We start from the raw sequence: 19,702 nt of genomic DNA, 5'->3' as shown, positions 1-19,702 counted from the left end.
GTCATGGGAATGTAGGGTATAGCATAAGGAATACAGTCAATGATATAATATTATAATAACTATGTATGGTTTCAAATGGTTACTAGATTTATTGGAGTGAAAGTTTGGATGAGGGTGAAAAAGGTTAAGACATAAGAAATATAAACTGGTAGTTACAAAATAGTTATAGGGATGTAAAGTAAAGCATAAGGAACATAGTCAATAATATGGTAATAACTATGTATAGTGCCAGGTGGATACAAGACTACTTAGGGGGATCATTTCTTAAATTACATAAATGCCAAACCACTATGCTGTACACCTGAAATTAATATAAAATAATACTGAATGTCAACTATAAGAAGGTGGGAGGGGTGGGAATGTGAAGGGGAATAAGACATTCAAATTTCCAGGTATAAAACAAATAAGTCATGGGGATGCAATGTACAACACGGGAAATACAGTCAATAATATTGTAAAGGCATAGTACAGTGTCAGATGGTTGCTGGACTTATAGTGATCACTTCTTTAGGTATATAAATGTTGAGCAACTCAGGTGTGCACATGAAACCAATATAATATTGTATGTTAGCTACATTTTTAATAAAAATCTTTTTAAAAATTAAATAAATAAATAAATAAATAAATAAATAACATGTTACCCATATGATGTGTGTTCAGTGTTATCGTTGTTTCATCTGGAACTTTCCTCTCTACTTGTGATTTTTAACACTGGTCCACATGTTTAATGGTCATTTGCATTGCTCTTCTGTGACCTAATTCACATCCTTCGCTTACTTTTCTATATTGTAATTTGTGTTTCCATTTGAATTTGTAAGAACCCTTGGTATGTGACGTACTTAACCCTCATTTATCTTCTGTGATGTAAGTACATCTTTCCATATCTATAAAAAAAAAGAGAGTCGGAAGCAGAAGTGAAATAGTATCTCTCTCTGATTCTAGAAACTTCACCTTGACCTATCATATTTTGTAACATACAAAAAATCATAAGCAGTCATATGAGCATGAATTTTAGCATTAGAACAACTGCTCTAACTCTCACTGCTGTCAAGCCCAAAAGAGAGGTCAGGAAAGGTAAATAAGGACCCTGAGTTTACAGGAGGGTGGCTGGAGGGTGCCAGGATCCACTGGTCATGTAGCACCTGCTAAGTCACCCAGCCCTTCACACGTGGGCTTTCAGGATGTCTTTCAGTCTGACATCTTTGCTGAGGACCAGGAGCTCACCCTCTGCTGCTCACTTCAGGGCTTGCAACTTGCTGCCAAGGAGACTGCTCTTTGCACTGGAGAGGCAGAGAAATGCTGACTGTAGTGTTGAAGGGGAAAAACACAAGAGCAAGCAGGATATATTATGGTCACTTCTCCCTCGGCTTCTCTCAAAAGTGCATGAATTGCAAGAAATGTGCCCATAGCCTGTGATACAGTTGATCCTCATTATTCACAGATTCCACATTTGTGAATTTGCCTACTGGTCAAAATTTATTTGTAACCCCAAAATCACTACTTGTGGTGCTTTCACAGACATGGCCAGGGTGGCAAAAAAATTTAAGTCACCAATGTGCATATTCCCAGCTGATGTGGAACAAGGTAAAATTCTGCCTTCTTGTTTCCGTTCTCATACTGTAAACAAGGGTTCCTTTCAAGGTCTATTCAGTGCTGTGTTTTTTTGCATTTTTGTGCTTTTTGTTGGTGGTATCCCTTTTTAAAGTGCTCCCCAAGTATAGTGCTGAAGAGCTATGCAGTGTTTTCCCAAGTGCAGGACAGTGGTGATGTGCTTTACGAAGGTAATACATGTGTTAGATGAGTTTTGTTTAGGCATGAGTTATAATGCTATTGGTTGGGAGCTCCATGTTAATGAATGAACAATATATATTAAATATGGTTTCTTTAAACAGAACTACACACACAAAAAGTTATGTATTGTTTGGCTGACAAAAATATGACCAGAAACTTACAGGAACCTAATTCTTTATTTCCCTTAGGAGCAGTGCTTCAGTATCCAATAATTCAGTGTTTGAGATGACTTAATAGAACATAAGTACCACAAATAATGAGAATCAACTGTACTGTCTCTACCTCAGAGAATGCTCAGCTATTGCTTACGAGCATTGGTCACTGTATGGCTTTGAGCAATCCACTTAAGCCTCATTTTTCTCATTTATAGAATAATGATAATTACAGTATCTGTCTCACAAGCTGTTGAAACTGTTCAATGAGCTCTTTGGTCTTGGCCACAGAAACGCAATGATAAAGGGAGGCATTGCAATAAGACACACAACGTCATGTCACCACTGTGGCTCTAAGGTCTACCACCTTCAAAAGTCTACCTGTGGCAAACGTGGCTACTCTGTCAAGCAGAAGAGAAAGTATAACTAGAGTGTTAAGGCTAAAAAGACGAAATACCACCTGAACTGGTCAAATGAGGCACCTAAAAATTGTATATGACAGATTTAGGCATGGATTCCATGAAGGAACAGGACCTAAACCCAAGAGGGCTGCTATTGTAGCAACCAGTTCCTCTTAAAGATTTCAAAGATTAGCTGTGCAATAAATTTTCTTGTTTCAAAATATAAAAAAAGAAAGAAGAAAAGAAATTGTTCAATAAGATAATGTGCGTGGTATGACAGTTGGCGTATGGTAGGTAAGAAGCTTAATGGATTTCAGCTGCTGTTGTTATCGTCACCAGTACCACTCTCGGGGTCAGTGGGAGACAGTCTCAAGCAAGTTGATCACCAACCACATTCATCCTCTTCAGGCTGTGTGTACTTCTGAGTACAATATTGGGCTAATTCCAGGAATAGCACAAGCTCTGGAGGATTGTCTCCTGCTGGTTAACCCAGAAGATGAACGACTACAGCTTTGTCAGGCCCTCTCCCCTGACATCTGGCCCAGAAGCCTTGAAAAACATTTAATTACTTACCTGAGAAGGATTGTCACCTCTTCCACTTCACCCCTGCTGGAGTGACCCAATGCTGAGGAAATAGAAAGTCCTTTCTCTACCATGCCCCCACCTCTTCCCACACAGCTTAGCATGTCTCCCCACTGTACTGTGTCCTCATGAGAACTCTCACTGGTTCCTCATCTGCAACATGTCCCATTGGCTTCCCTCTGTCCTTCACCTAAGTCCTCTCAATCCACTTCTATTACTAGACCTTCCATTACTCCTCAAGAATGACATCATTAGGCTTCTAGTCACCAAGTCTCACAAACTCAGGGTCACCTCTGGTTGCAGCTTGTGCTTGTAAATTATTTAATATATTATCAGTTGCCAAATTATGTTATCCCCTCATTTGTATCATTCATTCCTATCTCTTCTCACTGTCATTAACAAAGGCTGATTAAGAGTATTATTTGTTCTCTATGTTACTATAATAAATTTTTACCTGTGCTCTCTATGGCTGGCATTTTTCTACCCTAATGCTCAACTCATTATTTTTTCCCTGAAGCACAAGTCTTCTGATATCACTTCTGCTCAAAAACCTTCAATAGTTCCCCTTTGATGAAAACATTAAATACACATTTTTCAAGGGATGTGGTAATATCTTCCTGACTTACCTTCCATTTCTCTTACTCTCCTCCCCTAGAAATAACTACTAGACAAATAACATTTCTACCATCCTTGAACACACTCAGCACTCGCTTTTATTTACATCTTTATTTGCTGAACCTAATTTGTCCTTCTGTCCAATGTTATCTCCTCTATAAAGCCTTTCCTGACATCAAACAACAAACAAAAATATGATTCCTTGTTATTTTGGGTCATTATTGAGCTCTGTTCCTACTTCTACTGTGGAAATTATATTCTGCCATAGTATAGAATTTTGTGGGATTGTTTTAATGCCTATTTGGACTATGACATATTGAGATCAAGAAGTGAGTGTTCTTTCTCATCTTCACCCCTCCGTAGTGTGCACAGAGTAGGGCTTTATGACTATGTATTTAAAGAAGTGGACTGGAGATTTTTCTTTCTTTTTTTTTTTTTGTCATAGAAAATTTGCTATAATCAGTGCTTATTTTCAGACAGCTGGGTCACTTTCAAGTGAGTGTGAGTGGAGAGGAGACAGAAGTGGAGGTGGTCCTCCTCAGCTGGGTTGATATTGTCCAGTGTAAAGTCACTGTCTCTTCCTTCATCTATGCTCCCCTTAAATACTTAGTCTAAAGATATGGAGTCATCAGTATTCAAAAAATGTTTCATTTATCAATAATGTTTGTTCTCAAGTACCAGTAAGATGTCACCCTAATGCTCAATCATTCAAGAAGTACCAATAGAGAGATAAACAGACTGATACACATACAGGTAAATATACCCAAAAAAAAAAAATCATCACTTAGATTTGTGCCTTGTCTACTGAGTGGACTTCAGGAAGCCTTGCTAAGTAAAGCAAGATGTGTAAGTCAAAACAGACTTCATCTGGAGGGAGTGAAAGGAGGGGTGCTCCAGGTATCTGAGTTTAGCAGATAACACTTGAGTAATGCATGTGACTCCGAGTTTGTGCCAGCTCAGGTAAATGGAAAGGACATTGGCTTATGTCGTTTGTTCTCTAAAAACAGAAAGCATACAAATTCATCAGTCAAGGCTACATTTTCCTTGGAACCAAACTTAAGCAGAAATTTACGGTGAGAGATAGTGTGGAGTTGCAGTAGACAGGATTAATAAAAAGAACTTTGAGTGACACAGTGGAAAAATACCTTCAACCCAATTTTTATAAGAGATAGAGAAATGCTGGTCAATTGCCAGATTCATATTGATCCTACATAAAGATAGAGGGCATTACATTAAATCGTGGGGTAGAGAAGGCATTTCTTCAAGGAAGACAATGTCATTTACAGAGCATTAATATGGCATGTTTTCTGAAATGTTTTTGTAGAGGCCGTGATGGATCCAACCCTACACTGTTACCATTTTGTTGCAAAGCAGGAGCTCTTACAGAAACCTGTTTGTAATGAGGCCCCACCTGCTTCCACTGAAACAAAGGGAGGCTGGCCTGCTGACCTGGGGGACCCAGCCTAAGAAACACAGACCCCTAATAAAATCACACTGATCAGCACAAAACTTAGATCTCCCTCATGGCAAGTAAGATTTACTCAACTGATATTTTTAAACTTTGTTTCTGATCCTCAGTTTTGATGGAGTCTCTCAGGAGTCCTGGTACTGTCCACAGTGGCCCTTTCAGAAAGTAGTTCCTTTGTCAGGTCCATGTGAACTATTTGTTGCCTGGCTTAAGGCAGAGTGATTTCTCAACAAATCGCTTGCTTGTATACTCCTCACAGGCAGTGAGTCTACATCTTGTGGACACTCTGTGCTTGTCACATGTTTGCCCACAGTGATGGCTCAGTTAATATTTGTTGAATGAATAAGATGCTTCTTCTCTGCTCCTCCAGAAGAAAATATAAGGACTATTTATTAATGTGGCACCTTAAGACACACATGTTCCTTCTCTCTATTTAAGGGGAAGGACAAGACTATAAACATCTTTTAAATAAAACAATCTAAAAAGATGCAAACAAAAAGGATGCAAAACAAGTTTTAAACAACCCAAATATCTTTGTTATTACGTTCTAAGACATACCAGAGACTGTAAACGGTGTAAACCTTTCCTTAGACACTTACCTAATATTTCTCAATCCAGGCACCCTCTACCCATTTCTACCACGTGAAATGCAAACACCTACCAATTCTTTCTCATCTCCCTGCTGTGGCCCCACACTTCACTGAACCTCAGTTTCTATTTTTCCGTGTGGGTTGGGAATCACTGTTCTGAAAATTCCCAAAGGGTACACATAAGTGCATTCTGCAAGACTTCTTTATACTGAAGGACTTATTGCTGCCAAAGCACAACCCTTCCCAAGCAAAGAAACACCTGATTCATTATCTGCATCACCCTGGGGACAGGGATACACCTGGAATTGAAATTGTGTTCGTATTCTTTCTTAAGCTGGGAACTTGGCAGTTATTACATAATTCTTTCCTTCCTTTTTTACATCTGAAATAACTTCATATCTGCTTTTTCATCCCTCCTCTTAGTAGAAAGAAGTTTAGGAGAGAGACTATAACATAAAAGAAAAACGAACAGAAGGAAATGTGCCTTGTTCTTTAAACTTGTGAAGTTTTTCAGTTGCCATCTCCATTGATGGCATCTGATTTCACTTGGGCTTAGGAGTAAGATGGGTCTGGGTTTGAGCCCAGCTCTTCCCCTTATCAGTTGTATGACCTTGGGCAGTTTACTTAACCTCTTTAAAGTTCAGTGAACTCAACAATTAAATGGCAAAAACAAAAGAAACAAACACACAAAAACAACAAAAAAATAGCTAACATGTTTAGCAAAGTGATGTGTTTACAGTAAGCTCTTAATGCCCATTGTCATGTTCATTCTCCTGCTTCTCTCACAGAGCATTTGCAGACCAACCTCACAGCCATCACACAATGCATTATGAATCCTGGGGACAGTGGGTGTCTAGTGAACAACAAAAATGTACACAACATCCCTCCACTCCACTTCTCTAGATGAGTAAAAACCACAAGTAGATACAAATGGCCATTAGCTTTATTCTCTATAAATTTAATTTCACAAGAGAATATCAGTCCCCAGTATAGTCCAAGCAGTGCATTTTCAGACAGAGACCCATGCCACTGGGTTTCTACCACCTTAAGCAGCCTATCATTTCTAGATTTGTCTTCCCTTTAATCCAATATTCCAAGTTCCTAAACTTAACCAGATTAGGAAAGTATATATACGCACACACACACACACACACACACACACACGTGTGTGTGTGTGTGTGTGTGTGTGTGTGTGTATTTGAGTGACTAAAATGCTTTTATGCATTTATTTACTAATGAATGCACAGGTTTGCTCCATATTGTATTTCGTAAGCTGGAAAAATCTTTCTATGAAAATAGGATGAAAAAAAATGGTTTGCATAGAATTAGAAGGCCACCCATTAGCTATAAGAACATCAAAACTCTGTACTTTATAGGGCTTTCCCCAAAAAAAATATCTCTAAACTTATTCATTAGGCATAAGTGGATTCTTCACATTTCTGCTTCAGCTTTTCTGACCCAGAAGTTCCAAATGCCCAGCCAGGAGGAAACGATGTCTTCTAATGTAGGTTCAAGTGAGGAAATGATTGTTGCAAATTTGTTGAAAATCCAGGTTGGACATGACTTCAAATGTATAACTAGTCTACCTCTTTCCATTGGCAGTAAATTGTGTCCACACAATCGTGACCATGAGGACACCCCGATTTATTTTTAACCTTCCAAGGAGATAGTTTATTCAGCTTCCTTGAACCAGTTATATGTTAAGCAACCTCTTTTAAGTTCATTTTTGCCCCTTCTGCTAAACTATTGGGCAAAAAGAGTCAGAACAATATTTTGCATTCTTTCGGTGTGTTATGCTCTGCTGAGGGCTTTTACAGAAATGATTTTGTTTTACTCTAAAAACAGCCTTATTGCAGTTCTGGAGATGGATGGTTGTTGTGATGGATGCACAACAGTGGGAATATACTTAATTCCACTGAAATGTACACATAAAAATGATTAAAACAGTAAACTTTGTGTTACGTGTATTTTACCACAATAAAAATGTTTTTAATTAAAAATAAAACAGCTCTTTGAAGTAGATGGGCAATATTGTAAAGCAAGTGACGTGCTCAAGGCAAATGTTCCAGCTCATGATACCTGGTTTCAGCTTCACCAGAACTCAAGTTGGGCCCCTAAGCTGTAAGTTCCTGAGAAGTCTGCTTGAAAACAAATCTAAGTTTTATGCTCGGAAATGTGACCCATTCTGAGAAAAAATATCAGTGGGACATGTTGTGTCATTGGAATTAACCCCTGGTCATTCGCAAAAGGTGAAAAGAATTCACAGACTCAGCCTGAAATGAGGAGAGCAAGGAAGTAAGTTTATTCAAGTGCCAGCATAGAAGTTGCTGGGGCAGATTACTGCCCCTAACTTTAGGTTAGCTTTTTCTCATATAGGAAATGGTAGGTAAATTTGCTTACAGCAGATGTAACGTATAGACTGAGGTCATTTGATTGACATGTGTTGGTTATATAACTAGTTTCTTTCTGCCCATGTCTTACTTGGAATGCATACAGAAAAACCCACAGGGGTGAGGGGTGGGGGAGAGCAAGCCTTAATGTTCATTCCATTCTAATTGCATTATAATTAGGCTAGAGTTCAACTAAAGGACAGTTTTTGGCAGTTTGCGCATGTGCGAAGAACCAGTTAAAACCACTTGGGTCTCATCTCCCCTTTCTAAAGGGGTTTATACATCTTAGAATGATTTGTAGCGGATAAGCCTGGGTGTTTCTGGGAAGGAGTTGCAGGCCTGGGCAGTCCCCCTTTAGGGTCACTTTTATTAACCGCTTTTTTGCCTCATCAGGACACAGTGACTCTTTTTTTTTTTTTTAAGCACCCAACTGCTTTCCTATTTATTAACATTCAGAATCTGGAGGAATATTTATTTCAAAAGTCTATTTGTTCTGATAAGTCATAATCCAACTATCCAGTCTAACAATTTTCCCAGTTCACATCGGAAAGATAACTTAAAAAATAAATACCAAGAGGCATAGAAGTCAGAGCCCAACTTATTTTAAATATTAGACAACTCAATCATACTCTGTTCTTTGTAGGTAAAACAGATGTGGTATGAAAATAAAATGAAATAATTCATGTGAAAGTATCTAGAATTCCAAAGAAGTAAGATAAAAATCAAATACCTGATTGTTCAGAACACTAGAAAGAGACAGAAAATGAATAATTCAAAAGGGCAGAAAATTCATATGTATTTTCTGTAAAAATAACTCAGCTTTATATAATATTTTACAATTTGCAAAACATTTTCACATGGATTATCTCATTTGACTTTTCTAAAAACTATTATTATTATTATTATTATTATTATTATTATTTTCCTTTCATAATAGAAAAAACTAAAGTTCAGAGAATTTACATTTTCACCCAGGGTCACAGAGTCACTAAGAGGCAGACAGAGGTGGGTCCTGCACCATGTTCTTTATTTTTAAATGTTTTGCTGATGTTGTTTAATCCTCTTTATGCAAGCTGGCTTTTGAAGGGATTGGTTTTAATATGATTGAGGTTTGGAGGATTCACTCCAAACAACAATAGACTAAACAAAAATAAAAGAAAAATTAAAGACTCAAGGGCAGCTGGAAAGATGCTGGTTTGCCTCAGGCTGACTCTCCCGCTCATGATCTCCTTACAACCGATTCCCTATCAGAAATATCCATTCTCTTCTGTATTTGTCCTCTTTTAAACCTTCAGGGAGTGGGAAACAGTTGAGTGTGAAATTTTCAAGGGCAACCTCTGGGAAGTCCACTGGGGCTGGAGACAATACTCACAGCCATGAGTTCTCAGTGCCGTAACCAAGCAGATTTTATAACAGAGTCAGTGCTGATTGTCACTCTCTAAAACAGCTGGGCCACAAACCAGTTAAATGCATAGAGTCTGTGAAGATTAAAAAGATTCCTGAAACAGTGCACTATAAGGATTTCAGCAACCCGAGAGCTAAAATATACAAAAGGAAAACATCTACACCCTGTAGCAGCACACCTAGTTTCTCATCCTGGAGCACCATCTCTTTGCAAGGTCAAGAGCTATTTTCTCATTTAGCATAAAATCAGGCCTTGCGTGGAGTTAGGTCAGCATCACATCCCCTGGGCCTGACAAGTCAGTAAGACCCAGAGAGAGAAAGCAGCCAGAACTTGAGATAAACCTGGAGACGCTGATCCCACACAGGTGGGCTCCTGCTCCTCCTGTGGCTCATAAATGACAACTGCTGAGAAGGCTGGCCTTGTGGTTTCTGCGCTGCAGGCATCTGCGGAGACTCTAAACCACAAAAACCCCTCTCAGCGGCTGGACACCCAAGGCCAACCAGGGTAGGAGTTATAATGATTCATCAGGCCCAGGGATGGCTCCCTTTTCTCCCCTCTGCCCAAGCTGGTATATAGTTTGAATCCAGGAAAATCATCAGTTAGGTTCTCTGCTGCAAGTTTTCTTATCCATGTTCTCATCTATGTATGACTCTAACAATCCTTGTTTGCCTTCTTTACTGCTGTACTCTAAACTTTATGAGGGTAAATGCTGCCTAATTTTTGTGCAATAATTGAAGAGCTCTGGATCCAGACTGCGAAGGTACAAAACTGGGTCTCTATCATTTACTGGGTGACTTTGGGTAAGTGTCTAAATCTCACCAAGCATGTTTTATCATCTATGAAATGGACTTATCTAACTCAGACAGTTATTGAAAGAATCAAATAAGATAGTGTGCTGCCTGGCATATAATAAAGACTTCATAAAATGTTCATCAGTTTTGTTCTCATTCTGTCTTATTCTCTATTATAGCCCATTTCTAGCACAGTGACAGGCACACACTAAGCTGTCTGATAAATGTTCATGAATGAAATCCTGTTCAAGACCACCTATCCTATCCTATGGATAATCCTATCCATATATCATACCTTGATTCATTTGTTTGTTTTAATAATTTTTTTGTACTTGTAGTTATCAATTATCACTTAAGAGCTCCTAGGGTCATGGGAAGGAATCAGAATCTGCAGTAGGCAGAATGGATCAATGAACCGAGGATAGGTCCCCGTAGATTACCCTTTTGTTACAACCTCTTTTCCTTTTATTATTATATTTTAAAGGTAATTTTATATGTGCTATCATCACACCAATTACAAGTTGAATTGGACTAACATGCACCCTTAATTTAATTTCAATAGATGATACATAGAATGAGACTGGAAACCTACTTCCATGAAAACTATCCAATTTCGGACTCTCATTAATGATCCCATGGCTGATTCCATCAACTTCAATAAATATTCATTGGCCAAAATTGCCTTCCCTCCAAGCATTCTACTAGTGCCGTGTTGCATGAATACACAGAAGGTAAAGCTTACTCAGTGTATAATCCCTTCAGGACTGTAATAATAAGAAAGCTAACACTTACATAACACTCACCATGTGACAGCACTGCTCCAGTTCATGTGTTACTCACATAATCCTCATTGCAATTCTATGAAATAAGCATCACTGTCGTTCTTCTCAAGAAGACTAAAGAAATGAAGTACCTCACCCAAGGTCATAAAGTCTGGTTTTAACGTTCATCCTCTTAACCACTATTCTACACTGCCTCTCACAGGCGAGGATGAGATGAGGCTGACTCAGTAACAGTAATAAGAGAAGCATAAACTAATGCGACAGGAGACAAGAGGAGGCTGACATCACTCTGACTGGGAACATGTGAATTAGGTTTTTACTTGATTCAATTCACAGGCAAACAAATATTGCCAAATATCAGAGGCAGTACTAATTTTTGGAGATACAAAATATTAGAACAACAACCGCTGCCCCCCCCCAAAAAAAAAAGCAAGACAAAAAGCAAAACAAAACAAAAAAAAAAAAAAACCCAAAGGTATAGACCCTGCTCTGACAAAGCTTAATCTAGAACAGAATAATAAGATATAAGCAAGTAATAGCAATACAAGGTGTTAAGATGAAGAAATTATGGGACCCATCACAGAAAAATCGAACTTGACATCTTAGAGTTTCTTCATGCATGTGTATTTTCTATTCCCCAATCAGATTACAAATACCTCGAGATGATCTTCCATTTCTCTTGCATTCACCCCAAACAGGTTTCACAGTGTTTCCTGCACACAGGACACTCAGGAAAAGTGCTTATTAAGGATGCTTGCTCAACCATGGATTAAAAGAGATGATAAACCTTGAACTCTGTTGTCCCACAAAGACTTGGCTCCCCCATCTGATCCTTACCCCCCCACCCCCACCCCCAGGCAAGATGAGTGATGCCTGTGGGGCTAAACTCAGGAATATGGTGTCCTCTGCTATAGTTTCAGCTACTCAACAGAGTTAGCCAGGCAAACTTGTTTCATTGGAAGAGTGCAAGCTGTGTTTCAAGGCACATCTGGATAATGCCAGGCAGGCTGTCTGAAAGCCACAGCCCCCTCCCTCCTGCTCACACTTCTTTCTTCTGCTTCTTGATTCTCCCTGCTGACTGGGTTTTAAGTGAATTGAGGACTTTTTATTATCTTCATGTTTTCTTTCTGTTCCCGTCTGCATTTGGGTCTTCCTTCTCCACAACATGGGATCTGAGACAAATCCAGTCAACGAAAGGGAAAAGATACCCTCCGCTGAAAGACTTGGGAATTTCTTGTCTTCATACAAATCCACTGAACTCTCTTTTCAGCTTCTCTCCTCGCTTGTGTCTACTTTGTGTGGTCTGACCCTAGTGCTTATAGAAGCAGAGTGATGCTGCTGCCGACATGCTGCCATGGGCTACTAGCAGGGCAAAGGCATCTGTTTTGTACCCAGATCTAAGACAATTCCTCAGCCTTTCCTAGCTCAGATTATGTTAATTCCTACAGGGGTAGAAAGATCAAATTTTCTGCCTCTGAACCTAATGTTCTTTTCTTACAAACCCCATAATTCTAGTGCCAACCTGCCACTTAGCTAAAGAGTTTCATACTGAAAAGAAAAACTTGCAGAAAGTACAACCTAAGCAATGTAGCCCAGGCAAGACAGAGACTTGACCTTCACTAATCAAAAGAAATAACATTTCCTCCCTTCTCAACTCTCTCTTCAGCTCATTTCTATTGTTCCCTTTGGGTCTTGCCTTGCTTCCCATTTATATAATAGGTCCACTGGGTAGGGACTATGTCTAATTGTGCACTGTTTGTACTGCCTGGCACATTAGAGTCCTCAACAAACACATATTATTATGATTATTGTTATGATAAATCAATTCAGTGCACATTTCTCTAAATTTCAGGCAGCTGGGAGAGCCAGGAACATACACATAGTCCCCTGTATATGCTTAATAGCTTTGGGTAAGGATCTAAATTTTGGGGTAAGGATCTAAATCTGAGCTGAACCCCCAAACCTGCAGAGACTTGAGGATAATTATCTTCTCTTCTCAGAAGGAGCAGAACATGAGACCATTCTCTTTCCATGCAGAAAGAGTGAATAAGAGCTGGTAGAGATTAAGAAAAGAGAAATAGTATTAAACTATAGTTTCTTCAGAGGCAGCAGAGAACACAGCTAGGGCTAACCCAATGGCAAAAACCTGTTCAAGCAATGATAAGAAAAATAATTTACCGGGTGCATTAATTTAAGTTGTGGAAGCCGAGCTCTCCCTGGGTTGCCCATTGGATAAATGCTGTCAGGATATGCTATGAGCTTTCCAATGAGATATAATAATTGAATTTGTTTTCATTTAATTTGGAGGGCCTTTAATTAAAAGCCAGACTTGTGTGTGCAGAGAGATAAAGCGGACACATAGAGACTGGGAGTAATTTGGGTACTGAATGCAATAATTTATTGTAAATTCAGAGGTCAGGAGACTGGCATATCTTTGTGAAATCGGCACAGTGAGCTGGCCATCCGACTGGAATAGACTCAGGACTGGCAGAAACATATGCTTAAGTGATTTTTTTAAACTTTAATCACAATTATAGAATAGCATGGAGGTTAATTTGCAAAGTTCATTAATCAAAAAAATAAATACATCAAGGATCACCCGGTGGAAGACAAACTGGGAAAGCCTGGTTTTCCAGTCACAATTTCCAAAACCTTCTACTCAATTTTGAAATGGTATGGAATCCACATTGTGGTTAGTCTTGCTGACCTTCATTCATTTTTGGATTTCTAAGCAATTTATTTCTCACCATTGGGTCTGAAGTTAAACCCATCCACCTGACCACTTCAAGATAATATAAACCTATCTTATATGATGGATCTAAAATTGAGTAAGCTACAGGATAAATTCTAGGATGCAAGATTTCTATTAATATTCAAGAAATCAACATCTGGAATTAGGATCAGAAAATAGAGTTTGAATTCATGCCCAATATTAATCTAAAGAATCAGGATTATAGGAGTTAACGAGGGTCAGTAATCTTAAAATATAATTGTATTTCATGATATAAAGTAAAGATTTTATGCTAACATATGAATTTGCTGCCCAGAAAATGACATTTCATTAGATGCACATTTTGTCCTTGACAGAGCTTTATTTTGGAAATGTATCCCAGTACGCAATAGTGGAGCTGTGAGAAGGGTGCTTCCTTACGATTCTCCGTGCAGAGTACAGTGCTGGGATCCACATTCAGTTCATTTTACCATTACACCCAAGAATTCGCAATTTGGTGAACTCCCCATTGCAAAAGGTGGGTTGTCATCTAATACAAATGTGGACAGGTGTCTGTGCCCAGACAGACTCTGAAAGTTTACCATTTTCAGCTTCGTTTTGTTTAGGTTATAATTGCTCCCTAGGGAAAAGAAGTGTTACAGGTTGGAAGCTTTCCTCAGAGAGGAGAAAACTGGACTAGATCAAAGGGTGTCCAACAGAATTGCCTGGGGCACTTTTTATAAAATTTATGAGCTTTATTCTTTCCTAGTCCTCCTGAACTAGGATCTCAAGAGACTGAGGCCTCTGGTAATTCTAAATTACCCTCAGGTAGGAACCACTAAACCAGATAAACTCTAAGATCTCTCCCACTTATAAAATCATTCTGGGCCCTATTTCTAAGGAGCCGTGCACTTGCTATGTGCCTAGCAATTTGCTATCTAAGAATATAATCAGAGTCTGAGGATTGGAAACTTTAGTTCAATCATCTTTCTGATGATCAAATAACCTCTATTATAGCTTTACCACCGTTATTGTTCACTGTCTGTTGATGCCTTGGTTTTTCACCAAATGTAGCTGCCAGGCCTCCTGGGTGTCCCCGGAACACCCAAATAGAGAAGCAGTCACTCATAATTTCCTGAGCAAAGAACAGGCAGCTTTGAGAAGGACAGATGTGGGTTGTCAAATGAAGAAAGTAGTAATTCTCTAGATATGAGGTTTCTTCCACGAAGAACCAATCAATACATCATAATATCTACTTCACAGATGAGGAAACTGAGGCACAGAGAAGTATTACTTGCCAGAACTCAATTCCAGGCAGTGTGATTCCAAAGCCTGAGCTCTTAACTTCTATCACAGAAGTACCACTGCCAGTTCTCACTCCAGGGCTATTTTGTGGTGAAGTAATAAGTTTATAAAACTTGATAGAGGAGATAATGGTAATCAGAGGAGAATTTAGAAAAATCTTTGAGGTGAGGTGGTAAGAAGCTGATATTGTCAGTGAAAACATTTATTCCATAAATGGAAACTAAAAATCACCTACCCTCCCAGTGGGAATAAAGAACTCAAACAAAATCAACAACTAAACTTAGTATCATAATAAATACTAACATTGAGTCCCTATTATGGGCCAGATACTAGGTACCTTATCTATATTTTTTCACCCTTAGATTTTTCTACCAACCCTAGAAGATATTACTTTCCCTAATTTATAATGGATAAAATTGAGATTTGGATTGTTGTCTAAGGCCCCATTGATAGCAGTAGGTCTTATTGTATCCTTAGCCTGTTCAGAATAAGAAATTTAATTTCTAGAGTTAACTTCCTTTCAAACCATAATCGAGTAATTGTTGAATGCCTATGAGGCAGCACTGGGCACCATGCTAGGCACTGTTGAACTCAGAAGGGAAAAGCTAATAAAGTGCCTGCTCTTATGGATCTTACCTTACAGTCCACGGGGGAGAGACAAAGAGAAAACTCAATGCCACATGATTAAGCCCCACAAAAAGAAGAATTGTGTGCTATAACAACACAAAAGTAGGATATATATCTGCCCACAGAATTGGGCTAGGCAATAGGAAACATGCACTGGAAGGTCAATAAGGAGAGAAAAATATATCATGTTAAGGGGATAACATATGCAAAGCCTCAAAGACAAAAATGAGAGCAATAAAGCTCAGAAAACTGAAATAGTCTAATACGACTGGGCATGCCCTACAACATAGAGGGAAGTGACAAAAGATGAGACTAGAGCATTTATTAAACTACTGAGAAATATTTCTAGTTCTATCACCAGTGCCTCGCCCAGTGCCTTCACCTAGTGGGCTCTCAGTGCCTCAGTGTGTAATGCATAACTAAATGGGTGTCGAGCTACATCAGGATTCCAGGCCAACCTCCAGGTGACCTGACTAAATTGTCCAGAATTCTTCTAACAGTTCTAATACTTCCATCTCCTTAGGGCCCTGGTAAACTGAATTTTTGAGCAAGCATGTCTTTTTCTATGATGTGTGTCTGTGGTTGATGGGAGACAGGAGAGGAGGATGTCTCTGCACTAGGTCCTGTTTCTAGGAGCCATGCACTCACTATGTCTTTTTGTCTAGGTTATAACTGCTCCCTTGAGAAGGGCTGCAAAGTATGCTTTGGTTTCTCTTTCTTTCTGGGTCTATTTTGAGAACTGATTTAGAAGTTGCAGGGTTTTTGTTGCCTTTTATTTTTTCCTTGAGTGAAAGCACACGTTAAGGAAAAAAAAAAACGCATGTTATTCCCACTGGTTCTTTTGATGTTGCTGGGATACAAAGCAAGCAGTAGCAAGTCTCCAAATGGGCTTTAAAGAAGAAATACATTTCAAATAAACCCTTAAAGCAGGAAGCTTCACTTAGTGATATGTTGTATATTCTGATTCGTCTTCTCCTACAAGGGAAGGACTTTCCTGGGCCTGTAAACAAGTAATTTAATAGAGTTGCATTTAACTCTTAGAAACTATAAGACCATCCATCCCAATGACCTATACTAAAAGAGAGGCATCAAAACCAGGCATGACCCCCAAAAGTTATCCCAATATTTAATCATTCGTTCCCCAAGCAGACTTGCATTTTGATTTTCCTTAGTTTAAGACAAGCTGCATTCAGGAAACCATTGTGGCAGGATGTTTTGCAATACTATATGAGATTTATTCTCTCCATATTTTTCCTTACCTGTATTTCAAGAAGGCAATGGAGCTTTTGACTCCTTGCCTAAGGAAGAAGTTTATGTATTGGCCCAAAAAGTCCAAGGACAACCTCTTGTACTTCCTTTTTGAAGGCTTAAGCTCAAGAAGCATCAAAGAGAGAGTGGGGGTTGCCTTGGAAAAGAGAGAAATGGAAGCAGGAAAGGAGGTGGGAGATTTTCATGAACCAACGAGAGAATAGATGTCTTTGAATTTCCCAAGTAGTTAGACCTATGGCTGGAAGGAAACCCCTCACAAGACCCTACTGAATTAGATGAGTATCAGAGATGCAGTAGATGGAGGACAGATAAGCCAAGGGGGTGCTGGAGCTTATGCAAATACTAGTTTCCCAAGCTTAGCATAGAAGCGACAGAGTTGTTGAACATCAAGGACCATAGAGGATAATGGTCCTTGCATAAAAGGTGCCTCAGTGGTACCAAATGGGAAGTAAGTACACACTAGAGAGCTGTTGCTCTGCATGAGACTTCAAAGACCTTTGGACACCTGTGGGGTGAATGGGGAGGGGATGAGTTTCAGGAGGAACAGGGTCAAACTGAGATTTAGTGGGATTCATTTTTTTAAAGCATATACTCGTATGATATTTATTCCATACTGAGTTTTTGGAGCAAGATTTACACCCCCTCCTTAGCCCTGACTACTATTTTTAAGAAATAGCTGTTGAAAAATGGTTTGATGAAAGAACCGCAATCATTCTTCTCTGAGCTTTCCTTTGAGAGCTTCCTCAGTCATGACAGCAGAGTCCTAGAATGCATCCCCTAAGATAAGGGACCCAGAACCAAAGAGGAAGGCAGTGGCCAAGATGATGGAAAAGGAACCCTTGGGATAGAATGCATCTCACCAAGGCCAGTTGGCTTTCACTTTAGGTGAAATGCCCCCTTACTTTCATCTCACACAGTTCCTTCATTCTGGTCCCGTCACCCTTCGGTCTTAGAAGCACCCTGGCTTTTCAACAACTTAAAGTGCTCACAGATATTATTTCATGCTATTCTCACAACAAACCTAACAGATGGAAAAATATTATTATCCCAATTTATCAATGAGAAAAAGCTTGGCTCAGCCAAAGGAGCACAGCGTACAGCTCAAAATCTCCCAGTCCCCAGATTTTTCTGTGCTTCTGTATTGCTGGTGGTGGACAATAACAAGGGTATATCTCCACATTCACTGTAACCTTCTTGTGCTCTCTCTAAATGAACATCCTCAATGCTTATGTAAGACAAAAATTAGGGAAGGAGAAGTAGCTTTCCTTTACATACTGACAATCAGAAACACCTTGAATTTAATCAAAGCAGCTACTTATTGACCATCCCCTCCAGGTCTATCCTTTTGCCACTGTAGCGTTCAGGGTCCCAGGAGGAAACACATAGCACATTCAAATGGGCTAGTGTGAGGAGAATATAACGAAGGCACTATCTACAAAAGCAAAGGCAGGTTGGAAGAAAACCCTGATGTCTAATAAATACAGTTCCCTAAAACAAGTAACTCCAAAACACTACTGTCACCCCTAGACCTGAAAAGAAACAGTTACTGAAACAGTGACATAGAGAGAAAGAACTATTGGAAAGACACACCTAAGAGGATCTGCGATCCTTAATTGAAGGACACAGCCATCTCACAGTGAGCCCAGAGGGAGACATCAGGAGAATCAATACCCAGACCTTACTCTTGCCGCGGCTCTTGATTGGCCAAACTGATTGAAAACTGGAAGGTAAGAGAGAATGTTGATGTGGCCCACGCAGGTCCGCCACTCAGGCCGCAGAGCACTTTGGAAAGGACGTGGATGGCATCTAGCAGCACCTCATCTTCATCTTTGACAGCATGATATTGATTCATATATAGTGAGACCCTATGTTGTTGTTTTGTTTTTTTAAATTTTATTTTATTAAATTTATTGGGGTGACAATTGTTAGTAAAATTACATAGATTTCAGGTGCACAATTCTGTATTACATCATCTATAAATCCCATTGTGTGTTCTATGTTTTTTGAGGTTTTATTTGAGATATTTCCTAAAAATTAGAAGTTGTCTCATTACCAGCAGCTCAGCTTATATGACAAGGAAAGAAAACAGTACATTCACAGCCTTGTCTGTTCTTCATACTCCCAACAAATTTTCCCAGTTTTGTTTACTGTTTGTGCTTTGTGATTGCTTCAGCCTTGATTTTGGAAAGGAAAGGAGGTAAATGAGATGGTCAAGTAGCAGGGAGAGTGTGCCTGGAAGTGGTAGAGAGTCTGAGCAGTCTTTGTTCATTGACTACTGTATATGAGACACAACATTCAAAAACTAGTAAATTTGACATAATTTGAAGAGTGTCAAAAGATTTTTTGTGTTTTGTTTATTTGTTTGTTTTGTTTTTACTACTCACTTTCTCCCTTCTTTATTTCACCCCATCAACTGCTATTTGGGTAGTCTTTCAAAACTCTGATTACCATAGTCCCTTAACCTTTCAAAACTCTAATTACTGCATTCCCTTATCTTAAAGTTTTTCCCTTTCTCCTTGTTCCAGAATAAGTTCGTCTATACAAAGTCCTGCATCATCTGGGGCCAACCTACCATCCCCATGATTTTCATCCCTCTATATACAGTCAGCCAAATTAGTCTCTGGCACTTCTGCCTTTTTTCAGGATTCATTTAAGATTCTCCTACCTTCACAATATCTTAATGTTGAAATAGATCTTGATAGCTCATCTAAGCCAATTTCATATTTTACAGACATGAAGACAGAGGCAGAGCTAGTTGACCAAGTCCAACAGTAAAACTGGGCCAGATTAGAACCAAGATCTCTTCTAGCCTGAGGCTATTTCC

Source organism: Rhinolophus sinicus, linkage group LG16 (genome assembly GCF_036562045.2).
Source record: "Rhinolophus sinicus isolate RSC01 linkage group LG16, ASM3656204v1, whole genome shotgun sequence".
Lineage (NCBI taxonomy): Eukaryota > Metazoa > Chordata > Mammalia > Chiroptera > Rhinolophidae > Rhinolophus > Rhinolophus sinicus.
Note: the sequence above shows the minus strand (reverse complement) of the source record.